We start from the raw sequence: 6,734 nt of genomic DNA, 5'->3' as shown, positions 1-6,734 counted from the left end.
ACATTTGTTTCTGAAATGAAGTGCTCATGCTGTATTTGACATTAACCAAATAGCATTTGGTTTGATGAGACAATATTTTTGTCTTTTCCATGCGATGTAGAAAGAAGCTAAAAATGTCACTTTAAGACCAAAGGTAATTATTGTTGATGGAACTGAAATGCAAGAATCAAATCTTGAGGTTTTGAAATAGCAGAGATTAGCCCATTAATATCAATAAATCTGAAGGACATCATCGTTAATCACCCACGAAAATTATAGAGAAATGCAATTGGTTTCACATTTTTACACAAAAAAAAAAAAAAAAAAAAATCTTATATGGTTAAATATTTTGATATCACATGAATTCTCATATTACCACCTAAGTGATAAACTAACATAATTAAGAGCGAGCATAAATTACATAATTAATTTATAAAGGGATTCTGATGGGCTAATTTTAACTCTTAATCACTAAAATTTTTACTAAATTTTTATTATGACATTAAAAAATTTTTGTAATGTGATCAACGATTGGCTTTAGGTCCATGGGTTTAGTATCTAAATGCAATCAATTCAAAAAGAAAAAAATTTTAGATGAGAGTGTGATCCATATACAGGATGGAGAAATTGGAGAAGTGCGATTGGCGTACTTTGCGATCGTAAGAGTTTTATATGACTATGATTAAACTAATTATATTGTATTGTGTAGAAGTGAATATTAAGCGTGTTGAACACACCTGTAAGATGAGTGATAAAAATGCAGATATCATAATGAATGTTTAATAATACAATAATTAGGGTGAACAAACTTCAGTCAAATTGTTTTAATTTGATTTTTCTTTTATTATTTTGAAGAATTTTAATTTTTAGTTCGATTTGATTATTTTGAAAAAAAAAATCAAATTATTTGGGCTTATATATTTTAAGCTTAGAGATATTAGTAATCAAGCCCATTAAAGTTTTATATGAAGCCCACTGCCCATAGGATATTAGTTGTCAAGGCCATTATAATTCCATCCCACAAGCCAAGTCCCACTCCAAGCCATCACCCTCCTTTAGCCCCAAGCCTTCACTCCTTTAACCTCCTAGCCTTCACTCCTTTAATATGGCTGCATGAGAAAGAAATAATGAATTCTAAGTAAACAAAAAGCAAGCTAGAATTATGCTACTTTCTCTCTTTAGTTGATAGAGATAGAAATTCTTCTCTATTTTATCTCTTCACTTTCTGAGAGTCAGGTCTCTATTTTTATCGGCTTGCAAGTGTCCATTGCTCCTTCCGAATAGGGGATGGCTCTCCTCCTCTAAGCTGGACGTGGGTTCCTTCCCTTAAAACCTACGGGGGGATTGCGGATATTTTTGTGTTTTTTCCCCTTTTGGTGTAGATCAACGAGTTTAGAGAGAGATTTTTGTTGGATTTACTTGAATTGTGCCTAGGTAACTTGTTTGGGTGTTGCTTGTGTTCTTGCAGAAGAAGGATTGGTCATCTCAAGGTCCTTACTGACACCTATTGGTGTCCTTTGACGCTATAGCTATAAGAGAATGAGAGGCTGGGAGCTCTGCCCTATGAAGCACTGAAACGATATTGGGTAGCGTTTTCCAGTGTCTGAAACATTTCCATATCGGAAATGAGATGATATGGCTCTGAGACGTTTCCATGCCATTTCCAGAAATACTACAAATCATAAACGCATTTCTTTAAAAAAAAAGAAAGAAAATAGGTAGGTTAAAATCGCAAACAAAAATCACGTCGCACTTCACATTCACAACTCATCACATTCAACAGAAGACATAGAAGAAGAAGAAGAAGAAGAAGAAGAGGAGGAGAAGAGGACCAAAGGACTTACTTGCAATTGACGGCAGCAACAGCAATAGCAACGGCAGTTAGCAGTCGGCAGTCAGTGCAGGTGAGGATCTCTTCTCTGCATCTCCTTTCTCTTCTCTGCATCTCCATCTCCCTTGCTCTTCTCTGCATCTCCCTTTCTCTGCTCTGCCTCTCCCTTGTCTCGTGGCTTTTAAGGCTTTAACTTTCTCCGCTTTTCTCGTTCTCCATTCCCATTTGCTTCTTCCTGATTGTAATATTTTCTTGATTGTTTGATTGGTTTATATATTGGAATGGTTTGATTGGTTTGAGTTTTAAATGTTATTTGGTTTGATTGGATGACTGGTTTATGATTTATATGAATAGAAATTATAAATCTGATTTGGTTTGATTAGAATTAATGATTTTTTTTCTTATCATTTAATTCATTATTTTCCTTTATTTAATTTCTCTCTAAAACAAATTTATTTAAAACTTCCATGAATTAATCACAATTTTGTCACATTTAATATCAATTTTCTCTCTAAATGTATATGCCATAATTAGATTTTTTCTCAAACCAAATTTGAAGAGTTGTCATATATATATATTAAAAAGGAAAAGTTAAAAAATTCCTCTCAAATTCACTAAAAATTTTCAAGATTTGCCATATTTTTGCAATCAAAGCTTTAAGGGAAATTAAAACAAATATAAATATATTTTAAAGTTATTTTTAAAATTATAAAATTTCAAGTTTAAATTCTAATTAATGATAAATAAAAAAAATTCCAACATTCAAATTTTATATTTTATATTAACATATTTTATATTTTTGTGATAATTTATATGTAATTTGTTTAATTCAATTTGTTTTATGTATAGTTATATTATATATTAATTTTTTTATAATAATTTTTATAGTCGTATTCAATTCTATTGTTTAATTGTTTAATCTTTTAATATATAATTTGTATTGTGCTTTAATCTTTAGTATATAATTTGTCTGAATAATTTGTAAATTACATGAAATTGCATTTTCTTTTTGTCTTTTTAATAGGACAATATTTGAATGGATTGTTCGAATTCTAATTCTACTCAAGCAAATAGCACTAATGTTACTTCTTCAAAAACTAGAGAGAAAGAATTTAACCCCTTGTGGAGATATGTGACTAAACTTGAGAAAATCAGAGAAGGAGTGGATAATAGTAAATGGGTATGTAATTTTTGTCGACAAGAAAAACAAGGGAGTTATAATAGAGTGAGGGCTCATTTACTGAAAATCACTAGGAAAGGGATTAGTGTGTGTAAAAAATTGAGAAATGATAGTATTTCTGAAATGTGAAAACAGGAGGATGAGGTAACAAATAGAATTACCAATTCACAATCTATATGAGTTCCTTTACCTATTAGTACAACTTTTATTCCTTCATAAAATATAACTAAACCAAATGTTTCTGCAGCTTTAAAGAAAAGAAGAGTTAATGATTCTCCTATTGGTAGAGCTTTTGACTTGCAAACTAGAGCTTAACCAGATGCAGAGATTGCTAGAATATTCTACATTGGAGGTGTACCTTTTAATTTTGTTAGAAACTCTTATTATGTGAGTTCTTATTCCTTTGTTGCTAATCATGCTTTGGGTGATTATGTGCCGCCTGGTTATAACAAATTGAGAACCACATTACTTTAGCAAGAAAAGACAAATGTAGAGAGGTTGGTTGAACCAATTAAAAGCACTTGGTTAAGAAAGGGTATTAGTATTGTGAGTGATGGATAGAGTGATCCTCAGAGGAGACCTTTAATTAATTTTATGGTTTTTTTTGAGTTTGGCCTTATGTTTATCAAATTTGTAGATTGTTTTGGTAAAGTGAAAGATAAGCAATTCATTGCTAATTTGCTAAAGGAAGTAATTGATGAGGTTGGTTTTCAAAAAGTGTTGCACGTCATTAATGGTAATGCTTCGAATTGTAAGGGTGATGGAGAAATTATTGAGGGAATGTTTCCACATATTTATTAGACTATTTATTTTGTGCATACTCTTAATCTTGTTTTGAAAAATATATGTGCAGCAAAAAATATGGAAACTAATCAACAAACTTATAATGTGTCTCATTAGATCACAGAAATTCATGAGGATGCTTTGCAAATAAAAATTTTTTTAATAAATCATTTCATGAGGCTTGCAATTTACAATCGGTTTAGCCCTTTCAAGTTGCTTTTAGTTGCTGATAGTCATTTTGCTTCTATTGTTGTGATGCTTAAAAGATTTAAACTCATTAGGCGTGGTTTAGAAGCAATGGTTATAAGTGATCAATGGGCATAGTACCGAGAAGATGACCATGCCAAAATTAGATTTGTTCATGACAAAGTGGTGGATGAGGATTGGTGGGAAAAAGATTGATTACATCCTTGCTTTTACTAGACCCATTTATGACATGATTATAGTTTGTGACACAGATAAGCTATGCCTTCATTTGATTTATGAGTTGTGGGATTTTATGATTGAAAAGGTAAAGAATGTTATTTTTAATCATGAAGGAAAGTAAGTAGATGAGTTTTCATCTTTCTATAATGTGGATTATCGAATTCTTGTTGATCGTTGGGTAAAGAGCAACATTTTCCTTCATTGTTTAGCTCATTCATTAAATCCAAGGTAAGTTTCTAAATTACATACTCATCTTCTTGCTATAATTTTTTTTTAGTTTTTTTTATTTCCTAAATTTATTTTCTTGTTTATGAAGATTTTACAATGAAAAATGGCTTTAAAAAGGAGAGGGTAGAGCGACTCCTCATATGGATGGAGAAATATAAACTAAAAGAATTAAGTGTTTTAGGATTATTTTTTCTAATAAAGATGAACAAATTAGAGCAAATGATGAATTTGTAAATTTTTCTTTGAAAAGCAAGTTTTTTGCAGATCCTGATTATATTGGAAGTATGTATGCTACAGATCTTAGGAAGTGGCGGGCATGTTTTGGTTTCAATACATCTTTATTTCAAATGTTGGCTTTTAAAGCGCTTGGACAACCTACTTCTTCTCATATTGTGAAAAAAATTGGAGTACTTATTCATTCATTCATTAATGTAGAAGGAACAAAATAACTCCAGAATGTGCAAAGGACTTGGGCTTTATCCATAATAATCTTCGTCATCTATCAAGAAACTCCTCCCAATATTATGATGAGAAGACAAAATTGTGGGATGATGGTGGGGATCAATTTGGGAGTATGAAAGATGTGAGACTTCTTGAGTTTGTCAACTTTTCAATTGATGAACAAGAGTTAAGTTTTTTTTTTTTAATGAAAATGCAACTACAAACATGAAGAAGGAAAAAGATAATGAAATAGAGAAAATGTCATAAATTTCACTATTTTTTTCATTTTTAATGTTTGAATGTGTTGTAGTTTATATTTTTTCTTACGAGCATGAAACTTTTAGATATGTATCTTTCTAATTGAATTTGAATGTTGATTTGGAGTCTATTTATTGTTGAACATCTTTCATAATTTGGAGATATATATATACCTCTATATTTTTTAAAATGCCGTTTTCCCCATATCCGCATTTCCATTTTCGTGCTACTTAGGCTCTGCCTTCTTCTTCACCAGTAGCACCATTGGAAAATCCACTGTTCAACAATAGGAGTTTGGGGCTTTTGTTCTGGTTTTGAGCTCCTTCTTGTTCGATTCTTTTCTGCCATGCCTGGCTACCAGAGTAGGGGCTCTATTGGTTTTAGTAATTGAGGAATGTTTGGGGCTAGTCTTTTGGTGTTCTTGCCGGATTGGGGCAGAGGGTGCTTCAGATGGTGCACACTACATCCTTTGCTGCCTAACCCTTGGGTTACTTGGATAGGCTTTTTGGGATGTGGCTTGTTAGCTTCGGGCCTGTATTCTGGTTTTCTTTAACTTGCTATGGGATTTCAATGTTTGATAGACTTGGTCCCGACTTATCAATGAGCTCCACCTTCAGATAAAAACAGAAAAATAAAATAAAATAAAATAAAAACAGAGAGCAAGCTTGGAGGATCGTGTCTAACAATAGACGGATGGGTCTATTGTGCCCATTTTGTAGTTGGTTTGTTGCCTTGCTGATGGGTCTCCTATCTGCTCGTGATGTTGCTGGGTATTTTGCCAATATGCTATAATTATTTTTATATTTCAAAATCAAAATCGAAGAAATTAAATTATTAAAATTATGCCATGTAACTTAATTAAAAATCAAATTTAAGATATAAAAATAATTAATCTTTAAAATCAAATTAAAAATTATCAAAATAAAAAATTAACTATAATTATAAAAAGTTGAAAATGTAAAATTTTTTAATATTAAGCCTAAAAATTATATAAAACTGAAATTATGCCCATGTTATATAAAATAATATTTTACATGTTAAAAAATCATGTCAGAAATGTTCATGGGATATAAAATCTAAGATAATTAAATTATGATATTAAAAAAATTATAAATAATCTACGTGATGTATGGCAAAATGATTAATAAAAATCTTAATTAGAATGATTTTAAATATAATTAAAATTCTAGAAAGAGATTTAAATAAATTTATAAAATATATTATTATAATAACATATACAGTAAAATGATACAATTAATTAATTTTATTAAACAAATACATTTTGTTTTCGACGTAAAGAAATAAAGCACATTAATTGTGGATAAAGTATTTGAGTTATATGAGTTATAGTACATAAATAAAATTATCATAATTTTATTAAGTATACTCTATTACTAACTCGTGTATTTTCTATCTATAAATTTAAGAGAAGTGAGCCAATACGCATGAGTGTGACCTAACCGGCATAAGTCTCTACGCCCCTTCTGTATCATACATTGATTTGATTGTGGATAAAGTATGTGGTATGTGGGTTAGCGTGATTTGATAAAGCGACTATGATTTTAACCAAGGTGTGATGTCCTATCACTCTTGACTGGTTAAATGCTA

The 6,734-nt window shown here is 30.6% G+C and overlaps 1 long non-coding RNA gene across 1 annotated transcript; it reads left to right on the top strand.

Annotated features, from left to right (window-relative positions):
• The first annotated feature begins 1,007 nt into the window (after positions 1-1,007).
• On the top strand, positions 1,008-5,301 carry LOC110634763 (uncharacterized). Its single transcript, XR_009148224.1, has 3 exons — positions 1,008-1,883; positions 4,040-4,427; positions 4,516-5,301. It is a non-coding gene; the product is annotated as an uncharacterized LOC110634763 (long non-coding RNA).
• Positions 5,302-6,734: the final 1,433 nt, after the last annotated feature.

This window comes from Hevea brasiliensis, chromosome 4, assembly GCF_030052815.1.
Source record: "Hevea brasiliensis isolate MT/VB/25A 57/8 chromosome 4, ASM3005281v1, whole genome shotgun sequence".
NCBI lineage: Eukaryota > Viridiplantae > Streptophyta > Magnoliopsida > Malpighiales > Euphorbiaceae > Hevea > Hevea brasiliensis.
The sequence above is the reverse complement of the archived record's forward strand: the minus strand, read 5'-3'. Positions and strand labels throughout refer to the sequence as shown.